The sequence below is a fragment of the Cornus florida genome, unplaced genomic scaffold, assembly GCF_030987335.1.
Source record: "Cornus florida cultivar Cherokee Brave unplaced genomic scaffold, ASM3098733v1 CherokeeBrave_3.0.0_Hap2_Chr05, whole genome shotgun sequence".
Taxonomy (NCBI): Eukaryota; Viridiplantae; Streptophyta; class Magnoliopsida; order Cornales; family Cornaceae; genus Cornus; species Cornus florida.
The window spans coordinates 35,186,905-35,201,473 of NW_026775575.1; the positions used below are offsets into that span (position 1 = coordinate 35,186,905).

Consider the following 14,569-nt stretch of genomic DNA (forward strand, 5'->3'; position numbering starts at 1 on the left):
TTTTTGCTAGAGCTTGGTTTGATTGTAAAAAAATTTTGGTTTTCTTCATCCCTCCCACTCATCTTCCCATTCTCTCTTTTGTGGTGCACGCCAGGTGCTCCCTGAAAGTCCTCAACTAAGTCCACCTCTCTAAATGTCTCATGCCGATCCTTCTCGCCCTCCTAGACCCTCTGCGGGTGCCCGTGCTGTCAATCGTGAGCGACCATGTGATCCTTGGGATCGCAAACAACTCCACTATGAGCTTTCTTTTCCGCTCACCGATGCCTTTGATATTCTCCCCACAACTTCGTGGGCTGTAGCCGAATTGACTAATCGGCGTCTGCAGCACATTTGCGCGCCCCTTGCCAGGGTTGCCTACCCCCGTGTAGTGCGCCTCTTCTATCAGAATCTCCAATGCCCTGAAGAGCCACCCATTTCTCTCACTACATCCATTGATGGCACCACATATGCTTTCACTATGACTGACATCATTCAGGTTTCTGGTTGCCCCATTGAGTGCCCCGATGACATTGTCAATCGTGAAAATCTCCCTTTATATGAGGAGCCGGATACATTAACTGTGGAGCAGATTGCCGCTGCCATTTGCCCTGTTGACGATCCTACCAGGCCCCGGTCTTTTATCCGCAAAACCAATCTTCCGGAACGCGTCTGGTTCATTGACACTGTCCTCAAGCACAATGTCTGCCCTTTGGTGCATAGCACCGAGCGTAGGGGCCTCCTTTTGCAAGCCTTATATGCCATGGACCAAGGCCAATGGTTCTCCATCCCAGAGCTCATTTGGACCACATTTATGAAGTTTTGGCATGATGCTCATAATGCACGGGTTTCGCGAGTTGAAAATCAGAAATTGCCTTTGCCGTTTTTCATCACTCGGCTCCTTCAGCACAAGGGTTTCATTCTTCCTCCCCATGAACCAAAAGGCAAAAAGATTAAAAGTTTTACCCAGCGCCATTGGATCAATGTTCTTAGCCATTCTAGTACCCCTCAGCCTGCTGCCCCCCTGTTCATCCAAGCTCCACCTCATCTTCCTTCTGCAGATGCTTCCACAGCAGCAGCCGCTGCCAGGGTAGAGCCTCCGGTCGACTCTCACCAGGACCAGGCTTTCATCCGGGCTAGCATTGCCGGTATTCATGAGCGACTGGATCATTTTGAGAATTCTTTGTCCGCGTACACTCGGACTCTGTGTGAGACTTCTTCACGTGCCGAAGAAGATCGTCGTCTTGCTGCTGAAGACCGTCGTGTCGCAGCTGAGGAACGTCGTTTGGCTTCCGCTGAACGGCGTAAGACTCAATCTCTCCTCCATTCCATCCTCGCCCGTTTACCCTCTGGACCATAGCTTGTTGCGAGTGTTGGCCCTTATCTTTTTGTTTCATATGTACATATTTCTCTTGTATCTTTTGTTTTCCTTTTGAACTTCCAGAATTTGCTATGTATAGGTTGCTCTAGTAGACATGATCTATGTACAGCTCTTTTGTAATCATGTAAAAACTCTTTTTGAAACGCAAATTCTCTCTTTTCTGTTAACTTTATGTACATTATTTTTCTATATTTATGCTTGTGCTAGTAATGCTTTTTGTGGTTGTTTCTTTCTGTACTTCGTGATACTCTCCAGGTTGCGCAGTCCAATTCAAGTTTGGGGGTTTTGTATCCCATGCCGTTTCCTCCCCCTGGGTATTTTTGTTCCTTTCTATACTCTTTGTCATTTTTGTCTCTAACTTACATCCATGTCCCACATTGAGGACTGTGTAGTTTAAGTTTGGGGGTGCACCAAAGCATTCTTGGCATAGTTTTGGTATCATATTTTTGAAAAGCAATGATAGTGTAACTTGGAACTTGTCGGAGACAAAGCATATGTTTAATACCTTGTGTATAGAAGCAATTGAGAAATTTTTGAAAAAAAAGAAATTTGAAATTGAAATGATCATGCAAATACAATGTAGTCTGTATAAATGCCTCAATTAAATTCTTGCTGGATTTACACTCTTATAAGCTTCACAATGCACAGATGCACATTGAAAACTTAACTGTGAGGCATGCAACTTGATTGACCTTGACCTTGGCCTAGTTAATCTGATTTGATGAACCTGATAGATGGATACCTTTGGCATGAATCTAAAAATATATATATATATATATATATATATATATATATATAAATTTTTGAAAAAATGACCAGTTGACGTTCGTAGCCTTTCCAACTCGAGCTATTAAGCCCTAGGAGTGTCTCTACACTTAGCACCCTAAAGCCATCTGGTTTGGGAGTTGTTGGCCTAACGCTTGCTACAAGGGTTGGTTAGAAAGCTTAAGGGACTTAAACATTGCATGGTCATTCAAAAAAAAAAAAAAAAAAAAATTGTAATAAACATGGTTCGCTAGAGTTCGTAGCCTTTCCAACTTGAGCTATTAAGCCCTTTGGAGTGTCTCTACACTTAACACCCTAAAGCCATCTGGTTTGGGAGTTGTTGGCCTAACGCTTGCTACATAGGTTGGTTAGAAAGCTTAAGGGACTTTAGCATTGCACAACCATTCTATGTTTCGCTTATGAGTTACAATAAATTGTCAACAGGCAACAAAAGTTGTCTTGAAAATAAAATCATGCCTTAGGGACTTCATGTAAAGGGAATTCATTGATTTTAAAACTTGTGCCTTGGAATTGGAAAAGAAAGTAAAAGCCGCATGTTGAGAATTCAATTCACTTTCACTGAAGTAGAGTTGATTTCCATTTAAGAGATGACAATTGAGTTATTTATATGGACGATGATGTTGATGCATGCATGTTGAAGTGGTTTTTGTAAATTTTTGTATCAATGCTTCATATATGCAAGGTAGTTTTCCCAATGACCCCATCTCCAGTTTTTGTCTATTTCAAGTTGTATTTGAGCTATGTATCTGTTTTATTTTACCATGGTAGATATTTTTGTAGTAGCAGTCCCATGTTTGTCATTCCATTGAGTTTTACATTTTGGTTTTGCTAAGGGACTAGCAAAATGTAAGTTTGGGGGTGTGATAAGCGCTGAATACTGTATATTCAAGCGCCCTAAATTACATTAACAAAGTCCATTAATTGATTATTTTATGTAGATTAACTCCATTTGCATGTTTTTGTGCATTTTCATGTTAAAGTGCAAAAAGGAAGCAAAAATGATGCCTTGTGGAATTTTGAACAAAAAGGGTGCCAATTCTGAATTTCTGGCAGCAGTAGATCCTGACTTTTGTCACCATTTTCGACCTAGTAAACTCAACAACTGGACTTCCATCATAACATGAAAGATTTAGATCTCTTAATTAGCTTTCCAAATCTTCAAGCGGTTCATCATTCGGAGTTCGGAGCAGAGAGTTATGATCTTCTTAACAGAGGTGCGCAGAACTGCCTGGTAGCACTGAAGTACTGCCTTTCTCCCCATTTTCGACCAACAATACTTGAGAATTGGGTCTTCATCAAAACATTAAGTTTTTAAAGGACTGAATCAGCTCTCTAAATCTTCAAACAGATCATCATTCGGAGTTCGGGGCACAAAGTTATAGCAGTTTTACCAAAGTAGGTCAGTGCTGAGCAAGAAGAGCATGTTGCACATTGCACTAATTTAGAGTGCTCGAGACCACTCTTCGAGTGCTCGAAAATCAGGCAGATTGCACTCGAAAATGGCTCAATTTCAGCCACTTGCACATTGGTTTCCTCAATGCCATCTTCCTTCTTTATGAGGTGGTTGGAGGTGTTCCTTGGAGGAGAGAGAGGGTTATGTTGGAGGACAAAAGGCAACCAAAGGCCACACAATTGGTATCCTACATTTGGCAAGATAGAGGAGAGAGAAGAGAGCAAGAAAAGAAGGAGAGTTCTTGGAGCAAGAAAGGGGAGCTCGAAAATAGAAGGAGGATCCATGGTTCTTCTTCATTCTAAGGCTCCCATGTGAAACTAACTCCTCCTCTAGGGAGGTAATGACACCTCATTGTAAGCATGCTTTACTTTTGATTCTAGTTTGGGAAAAATAATGTATTTTTGTGGTGATTCCATAATCTAGAACTCTTACTTGATGTAATGAATTGATTTTGATTTAATGATCATGTTGGACCTACTTTCTTGTCTTAGAATGTATGTTTTCATGGTTGTATGGTTTACATTTTCATGGTGACAATGAAGATGAGATTTTTGGAATGGTTTTAATGGCATGTTGTTGAGAGATTTGATAGGCCATAGCTTAGGTTCTTCCTTTGATGGCCTATTCTTAATTCTTAGCTTCATGTGCTCTTATCATGTGATTGATGGTTTGACAATTTCTAGCTTAGTGAACATGTCTTAAATTACACTTTAGTTTAGGTAATTGAGCATGTAAAATCTTTGATAAATTGTTCTTGCCTATTGATTCCATGAATCCTTTGAAGGTAATGTAGTAACCATGAGTAACTACTTATCATAGCCACATATTTATGTTATTTTTCCCCGAATGAATCATTTTCTAGCATGTTTATATTGTAGGTGGTGAAGTTACTTCCCTAGTCTCTTTTACCCACATTTTATCTCTTTTAAATTCTTGCAAGTTCTTAATTTATGCATCTTTACATTCCTATCTTTAGTGACAAACAAACACTCTATACCCCTTCATCATCCTAAGAATAACTCTAGACACTTAGGTTGCCTTAGACTAGCGCAGTCCCAGTGGTTCGACTTACCCGACCAATAGCCCTATTTTACAATGATTCGTGCTATTGCGAAGGTTGATGTATAGTTGATCAACCGATCAATCACCACCAAGCAATGCATTTCTATATTATTGGCAAGTAATTAATGAGGGCAATTAGGGTGTTGCAATATTGGTGTGTGTGTATTTAGTAGATTCAACAAGCAAGGATGACTAGTTAAGCATGTATTGTCTAAACATCATGTGAAAGGCACAATATATCTAAGCAATGAAGCATTTATTGTCTAAACAACATGTGAAGGCACAATAAATCAAAACAAGTTATTAACCCTTTCATTAGGCTCACAATCCAAATACAACACAAAATTAGAGACATATGCTACTTGTATTCAAAAGCTTGGAACATCAAACAACAAGCATGGATTGTCCTCCCATTTAACACTACACTACATCTAAGCTACTAGCCGGAAAATAAACTAGGGGAGAGGCACAATCCATCAAGAGATAAGCATGAACCATCAGGAGAATCTCAAAAGCATTCCTTTAAACACTATGTTTTGACAATCTCTAAATCCTTGGCATCAATACACATAGACATGCATCAACAACACAAAATCTAGAGACAAGAACATGAACATCAATTCTAGCATACATAGACATATGGATAGAATGAAATGATCAATTGGAAGCATTAAACCACACAAATCATTGATTAAACAAGATCTATATATATCAAAGTGTCAAAACATTAATTACAACACTAATCCCTCAATAATACACAAGATTAAGATATAAAAAGTATGCTTGGGGCTAATTCTAGCCCCAAGAGGATGTCTAGCCACTCATGGTGAGGATGCTCCAACCCTCAAGGGCTAACTCCATGGAAGAGGTTTGCTCCTTGTTGATGAAGATCTCCAATGGTGTCTCTAACCTCCTCCTCCTCCTCTAAACTTCCTCTCCAAGAGATGATATCAAAAATAATGTTGGCTCCCCTTGAAAAAGCAATCCTTATCCTTATATAGGTAGGTCAAAATGACAGCCAAAATGAGCTGGGATCGTGCACACAATATTCCCTAATGATTGGATAAAGGATAACTTTCAATGAGATGGAATTTTAACTTTTTTGCACTGGAGGAAGTTTGATCGATCGAAAGTAAGTGCGATCAATTAAACTTAGGCTGGATCGATCCAACTGGCTGAGCTTTTCAGAAAAAGACAAATCCGAGATATTTATGGGAGATATTTATGGGAAAAGGACAAAAGTGGTTGGTGGGTGGTACAGCCGTGGATAGGATCAATCATTTGGATAAGGACAAAGGTGTTCGATCGATCGAAGAATGATGTTGGATCAATCAAACTTTTGGACTTAAGTGCTTTCGGTCAAGGCTTGGATCTATCTTGAAGTGCTGAGATCGATTAATGTTCGATCGATCGAACCTTGGACTTGGATTGATCGAACTTGCTGTTTTGCTTCATTTTGTTTCTTTCTTCCTCCGCTTTGCTCTTTTCTTTAATTAATCCCAGAATTGCTTCAATTAAGCTCTTGTTTGGTTGAGTTAGCTTATTTTCGGGATAAGTGCCTGAAAATAGAAATAATACGAAATCAATCTAAAACGGTAAAGTAAGATAGATAAAGGTACTAGAATGCCTAAGCTTAAGGGGTTTAAATACGCACTTTTTAGTGCTCATCACACCCCCAAAATTAAATATTGTTAGTCCCTAGCAATGAACTAGAAAGTAAAGGAATGAAATGAACAACTATACAACTATAACTAGAAAGCAATAAATGGAAAACGCCACTTTTGTAGGGAACACGATTGCACTTAGCACATACAACAAGCCTTTTAAACCCTTAGGTTACCCCTAGTGGACGAGTGAAATCTCGTGAGGGTTTCCAGAAATGGTACCCACAAACATTAAGCTCATTTTTTTCAAAAGAGGTACCAATATTGCAAACAAGCATTAGGAGAAAACAACCTCAAGTACGCAATTTTTAATCCTTTCCAAGCAATCTCCCAAAATCTCAACATCAAGCAAGCAAATATGGTCCTCCACACATTAAGAAAATGATCATGCAAATCAAAACAACTCTAGAATTCTTTTGAGTGGACTGGCATCAATGTGTTGCTATCTTAGCCAACTAAAGAATTAATCACATCCTTACCCTCAAACTAGCACACAAATCTAGTACCGATCATCAAGACAAAAAGTGGACCTTTTATTAAAGCTTTATTGTTCTAGGCACGCTTATTCTTTTCACTAGAATTTTTTTTTTTTTTTTTTTTTTTTTTTTTTAAAGGATCAAAGATGGAAGCATAGTGCAATGTGTTGATCTCTTAAGCTTTCTAGTGATTCATGAGATCAAGCGTTAGGTCAATGACTCCCAAACTAGACGGCTTTAGGGCACTAGGTGTTCAAACACCCTACGGACTTACAAGCTCAAATCAACTAGGCTACAAATCAAGACAATAACCATCTAATCATTTCCCACTTCTCACCTTTTGGGAGAAGTCCTCACTTTTTATTGCTTTTGCTTATTTTATTTTATTTTTTATTAAACAATTATTAACCTAGAGTTTGGGCCCTCCACCTTTCGGCGCGAGAAGTTCAGTGCTTGATGAGGCTAGAATCCCTACTACTTAGTGAAAAGGGGTTGTTATCCACCTTTATCAAGAATGAAAGCTTTCAATGCACTACTAGCTCAATTGGGATATAACCAATTCAATAGTCAACAAAGCATGTACCCCACAAATGAATGCTAGTGTGCGCCTGTGCTAGTGTAGAATCCTAGAGTGAATCTCAAAACAATCACAAGATCAGGATGATGTGGACCACAAGTGCAAGCAAGATATCAATCTTTCGAAAAATTTACTCCTAAATGGCTTCCACAAGGCATACAAGGAGTATTGGACTCTCAAGTCAAGAAATTTTTAAATTTTAAGCAATATAGTCCTCAGAAGATCAAAATCATAGCTAAGTATGGACCAATTATAGAAATATCCCTCAAATACACGAGTCATGCTAAAAGTTTGGATTTAAAACTATCACTGTAGAGCACCATTCCCCCCAAACTTAAATGGCACAATGTCCTCAATGTGCAAGAGAACAAAGGAAAAAGTATACCAGTGCAACTAAGCAAGAATGATCGGGACTGAAGTATTCGAAGTGGGTGGCATGGCCCCCCCAAACTTATGATGAACTGTGGTCCTGAAAATTGGCACTTGGATAAACTTATCAGATAACAAAATGGGATAATCAATGCACAGTGAACATGCAAGTGTAAATGGGATAAACAGATAACGAAATGAGAGAGGTATAAGGGTGGTCCTGAAAATTGGGTAGCACTCTCTCACTAAAGTCACTGTGATGCACCTGATGGAGTCAAACATACAGATATGAGAATACAATCATATAACATCCATAGCAAAAATAGATATATAAAATAGAGAAAGTGCAGGTACAACAAAAATATCAAAGCCGACAGACCGGCTGTAAAAATAATACAGTGACAATAATAAAATATCAAAAGGAGAGAGGGATCATAAGATAGAAAAGAGTGGGAGCTCAGGAAAATGAAGTAGGATGGTCAGGTCTACCTCCGCGGATGTCTCTAGATAAATCTCTGAACATGGTCGCGACATCCGTGCGGAAGGTAGCGAACTCCGCTCTGTGGGCCGTGAGGTCAGCTCTGATGGCAACAACAGCGTCCTCGAGCGTCTGCAGACGCACCCCGAAGCCTGGGGTCAATTCTGGTATGGAGGAGTCAGAAAACAGCTTCTGGGTCTGCTCCTGCTCGTGGATAGGTGACCCGGCTGGAGAATATTGAGCTGCGTCATCCGCTGAGTGCTCCAAATCAATGTCTATATCAATGTCATCATGCTCGGCAGCTGGATCGACTGGTGCATCATCCGTTGTGGGAGCTGCTACTGTTGGCTCTACTAGTGCCGAGGTTGCCTGTGCTGCTGCCTCCTCCTCTAACTCCAGCTCTACAGCCGCCAGTACGGCATGGATCTGCAGGCGAGTGATAATAGCTCTATAGCTCTTATCCCAGTCCTTCTTGAGGAAGTGACAGGAACCTCTCTCGGGATCCTCCTGTGGGTGGATGGGATAGCACTGGTCAATGAGAATCTGGGTGATGAGGTGGCTGAATGGGAGAGACTTGGCCCTTCCGGGCGCCTCTTTGCTGACGTACTCATCGTACCCAGTGGCCAGTATAGAAGGCGTACAGGGCTGCTAGGTAGTCGCCTCGCCTTTGAATCTTGTGTCCTGCCATGTAGATGTTTCGGTAGAGCACCGAATCTGTAAACCACAGGTCATTCGGCAAGAATGTCTAGGTGGCGAAGGTCTTGCCACCGGCATGGTAACCTGTGAGAAAAATCGTCATATTGGCGTAAGAAGGCCTGTGGAGCCTGGGATAAGTCTCCTGAAGCTCTGGCGGGCACCGATGTGGACAGTGAGTCGAACAGGCTAGAGTATCCACTATAATAGTGATCTCATGGCCATAGATAAAGGTGATGAGCTCGGCTGTAGTGCGCCGCGATGGTCGGAGGTTCTGGTAGAATAACCGTACCAGTCGCGGGTAGATCGGCTCTGTGACTGGGGCAAGAATAGCTGAGAGGCCCCGTTGAATGATGTCCTGATAAGCAGATCGAGTCAGCACCGATCTGGAGAAAAATGCGGTGTCGAATGCTGACTCGTGCTTGATAGTCATGTGTGCATATCTAAGCGTGAGCCTATCGTGCTGTAAATAAGCTGGCTGAACAGGTGGAACCGGCGGAGCTGGCTGCTCAGCGCCTCTATGCGGTGGAGATAGTGATGGAGTGAATGCTGGACGAGCTGGTAACTGGGGTGGAGTAGGGTGTAATGGCTCCTTTGTATGAGAGGGCTACGCAGTCTCCCAGTCCGCTGTCTAACACTCCTCTGTGTGTGGTCGGGAGTAGGGTCACGGACATGAGATGGACCGGCCTCGTCGTCAAGTCTGCGTCTGGTGCCATGACGGTGTCTACATGCTACAGTCTTGACGCGAGCCATAGTCTGCAAATAGAAATTTAAGAGTTAGTGCCAGCATATATAGAATATAAGGCACAATATAGAAACATGTATGTCAAATAAGATAGACAAAACAAAACATTACATGATTCTATGCAAGTGGCAGAATATGAAACATGCTAAACAATGTGAGTGTGAAATGCATCCAATGTGGAATATCACAGGCATTGGGCATATAAAAGGTAGCATGAACATAAGATAAGATGAATGAAGTGTGTATATAAGATTTGTGAAATTCGATCGATCATAAAAAGAAATGAGATCGATCACAAAATTTGGATCGATCGAAGGTTGAGTTGGATCGATCACAAATATTCGATCGATCATAAATTTGTTCGATCGATCGAACAGTGCAACGATGAAACCTAACAGTCACAGATCTGTGACTTTTGAAGCATGGGGCCCACACGAATGAGTTCGTGGGCCCTCCAATAACACAAATGAATCTTAATTCCATCCCAAACATGGCCCAACATCTAAATCTAACCAAAATCCCCAAAACATATACACATATATACACATATATATATACAAAGACATGGATGCTCAAGCTTGGAGAATGGCAGATTTAACATGAAAGCAACACGATTATGTCATTTAGAAACGGCTATTGATGCATGATAGTTCAAATCCATGGAGGTTGTGTCAGAACTTACCTCAAGAGAATGAGAAAAGTGGAGAACGAACTTGTGAAGAACTGAGATGAAGAAGATGAAGATGGACTGAGATTCAAGGTGCTTGGATCTCACTGGAGTGGTGCCTGAGCTAGGGGAGATGATTTGCAGTAGAAGGGAATGAGAGGCTAGGGTTTGATGTGTTAAGATTGATCCAAATGATCGATCTCAAGACCTTTGGTTCTGTGTTTAAAACATTTCCCGACTAGTTCAATCGATCGAAGATGAGTTGTGATCGATCGAACTTTGATGAACTCCTGTCAAAGTATTTTTGGATTTTTTGAAATTTTTAAAAATAAAATTAAAAATTGGAAAATAAAGTAAAACAAAATATTTTTGATTTGCTTTGAAATTTTTTTTTTTTTTAATTAAAAACTAAATAAATTAAAATATTTTTGAATTTTTGAAAACTTGTTGAAAATTGAAACAAAATAAAATGAGAGTGAAAATAAAATAAAATAAAAATAAAAATATTTTTGAAATTTTGAAAAGTTGAAAAGTCAAACTAAAGTTAAAATATTGAAATGAAGATTTGTGATCGATCGAAACAAGAGTTCGATCGATTAGACAGAGAGCAAAAATATGCAGGTTTTTGGTTCAAAATTTTTCTAAGTGTTAAGTCCTGAGATCGATCGAACTTGAAAGTTGGATCGATCGAAGGTCTCTTGATCGATCTTGGAGTTGGTTCGAATAATGGGATAGAGAGGTGATTTGGATGCAGGTTTCTACAGGTTGAAAAATTTTCAAAGTGTTGAGTGCAATCCACAGTTCGATCGATCGAACTCCAAAGTGAGATCGATCGAACTTTGCCAAATGCTCAATTATGATATAAAAGTTCATGCAATCCTCACCAAAGTTCCTTGAAATGCATATGAACCAAAAACAAGTAACTAGACTTCGCAAGAAATGAAATGAAAGATAGAAATGAGGGAGGAATAGGGTTTTGACACCCTACGAATACTTTTGCTAGTCTTTAACGTCTCTAGCACGACATTGGGCTCTTTTAGCCCGGATCAAAGATCTTATAATGCATCCCCTCCTTGTTGGGGTGATAAATGCTTTGAACTCCACCCAACAAATGGTCCTTTGAAGAACTTGTTGGATCAAGCTCAAAATAGGCTTTTGATCCTTTGTCTATGCCATCAAAACTTTTGGACTTCCATGCCCTTTCAAAGTAAGAATTGGAAACAAGACTTTTAGAATGCAAGGTCGAGGATGATCCTTTGGAAGTTTTGATTTTACACAAAAGCTCATTTCCTTGGCAATGAAGATCATGACATTCATATACAACATTGACCTTTCCTTCATATTTGTCAAATGAATTGGGTGTGGGATGAGATATTCAACTTCACCTTCATGTGGCCAAATGAAATCTTCATTATCCCCGTCCTATAATTTATGTTGGCATTAGCGGTTGCCAAGAAAGGACGGCCAAGGATAATGGGAATTTGGCTCTTAGGATTGGGAACCGGTTCCGTGTCTATGACAACGAAATCAACCAGGAAGAAGAATTTATCAATCTTTATCAAAAAATTCTCAATGACACCCCTAGGTTTCTTAATGGATCGGTCGGCAAGTTACAAAACTACCGACGGCAGTTTCAATTCACCTAGGCCTAATTTAACATAGACCGAATATGGAAGAAGGTTAACACTTGCTCCTAAGTCAAGAAGTGCCCGATTAATGATATGATCACCAATGATGCATGATGTAGTGGGTGAACCAGGGTCCTTGAACTTTAGAAGAGTGTTATGTTGTAAAATTGAGCTTACTTGCTCGGTCAAAACCACTTTTCTTGGTGTTTTGCTCTTGTTCTTCCGCTTTTGGGTGCACAAGTCTTTCAAGAATTTGGCATAAGCCGGAATTTGCTTGAGTGCATCTAATAGTGGAAGGTTAACTTTCACTTGCCTAAACATTTCCATGATTTCATTGGTTTTTGCCTTTTGCTTGTCTTTTGAAATGGATCATTTTAAGGCATCCGGAAATGGAACCTTTGGTTCAAACACTTTTTCAAAATTTTCTTTTGAACTCTCTTCAACACAAGAAGTTTTCAAATCATTTTTCAAATAAACCTTTTCAACATCATTTTTTAAAACTTCTTTTTCAAACACATCTTTTAAGACTTTCTCATCTACAAGGTCATATATATGCAATGAAGGAAGAATGGGATGTGAAACGGGATGGGTGACAACTTGAGGTTGCACCGGTTCACTCTTTTCATTAGATATTTCAACTTGATTGTCCACAACTCTACCACTCCGCAAGGTAGTCACCGCATTAACATGTTCAATGGTATACCCTTCCGATGAGGAATGGGTTTCCACAACACATTGTTGTTTAAGTGGGGCATTAATGGGCATCTTTCCTTTCTCTCTTGCATTGAGAGTGCTTGCTATTTGCCCTACTTGGGTTTCTAGCTTAGCAATGGATTGAGAATAAGAATGAAGTAATTGAGTATTAGCCTCAAGAGTCCCCAAAGCATTTAAAACTTTTTCTTCAAAGGCGGGACTTCTAGTGTTTTCTTAGGAATAAGATTGGTTGGGAAAATGAGAATTAGCAAATTGATTCCCTTGTGATTGATAAGGTCTATAACCTTGGGATCCTTGGTTTTGAAGTGGAAGTGGAATGTATTTCCCTTGGAAACCGCCTTGGGAAGGGTTTGAGCCCTCTCCTTGGGTTTTCCAAGAGAAATTAGGATGATTCCTCCAACTTGGATTATAATGAGTACCATAAGGATTGTTCCCTTGGTTTACAAAAGCCGCATTGACTTGTTCATTAGGTTCATTATGCATTTGTCCATGAGGACAATGAGAAGTAGAATGAAGAACACTAGAACAACTCATACATGTTTCATTTGATGCACGATGAGAATGGTTAGGAAAGGAAGATACTTGGTTCGCCGAGTTTTGGTTAATCAAAAATTGATCAAACCTTTGAGACAAAGACTTCATTTCGGCGGCTATTTCATTTGAATGTTCGACTTAATGTAAGCCTACACTCTTCCTACCTTGTGAATTTCTACCATTCTTGGATGATGGTGTTCTATGCAAAGAATTTTCACTCATGCTTTCATAAAGACGCCACACGTCATCCTCATGCCTATCAATGTAAGAGCCACCCATGGAAGCATCAACCATACCCTTATAGTTTTCCGATAAGCTCTCAAAGAAATATTGAACTAATTGCCATTTGGGCATGTCATGATGTGGACACTTCCTAAGCAATTCATTGAAGCGTTCCCATGCCTCATGAAATGTTTCTCCATCCCCATGTGAAAATTCTCGAATTGAGGTTCTCATGGCATTGGTCTTAGAAATCGGATAGTACTTCTTTAAAAACTCTTGTTGCATTTCCGCCCAAGAAGTGATTGAAAAAGGCCTAAGATTGTTAAACCAATACTTTGCCTTGTCCTTTAAGGTGAATGGAAAAAGTTTGAGTCTTAAGACCTCTTCCGGCATGTCCGTATATTTTACGGTGGAACATACTTCAAGAAACTCATCCAAATGCTTGTGAGGTTCTTCACTAGGAAGTCCATGAAAGTTAGGAAGCATTTGAATAGTTTGTGCTTTAATTTCATAATGATGTGCTCTAAATGGTGGCAATTGAATGCATGTGGGTGCATTGTATTCATTAGGCACATAGTGATCTCTTAAAGCAAGAGATGGATTAGCTACTTGAGGTGCAACATGAATACCTTGGTTATAAATTCCTTGATTAATGATGGGAGGTTGTGGAGCATACATTGGCCTTGGCATTCCATACGGAACTTGGCCTTCTTGTTGTGGTGGTTGGATAAATGGCCTTGGCATTCCTAATAGTACTTGCATGTTTTCATTGTGCACATTGGGATGAAGGATACCCTGTTGGTCTATGTGACCAATGTCCTCAATATGGTCATCCATTGATAGATTGGTTCTATTTGAACTTCCTCTTCCCCTAGGATTTCTAACGATAGATTCAAGATGCAAATCAAGAGGGGCAAGAGTTGGTCTTAATGAATGACGCCCATGCATGCACAATACAAAACACAACAAACACAAAGAATGATAAACACTATGCCTTCACAACAATGCAATGAAACTCCCTCCACAAACACTTAACCCATATTCCTATGCTTTAACAAAGATGATGCAAAGAACAATAAAATAGCCTCCACGCGGGCTCACGATTTAACTAAGGAATTGAATTAGAAGCCTCCACGCGGGCCGA

At 40.0% G+C, this 14,569-nt stretch overlaps 1 pseudogene; it reads left to right on the plus strand.

Annotated features, from left to right (window-relative positions):
* The first annotated feature begins 13,555 nt into the window (after window positions 1–13,555).
* On the plus strand, window positions 13,556–13,654 carry LOC132310680 (small nucleolar RNA R71; annotated as a pseudogene).
* The last annotated feature ends 915 nt before the right edge of the window (window positions 13,655–14,569 follow it).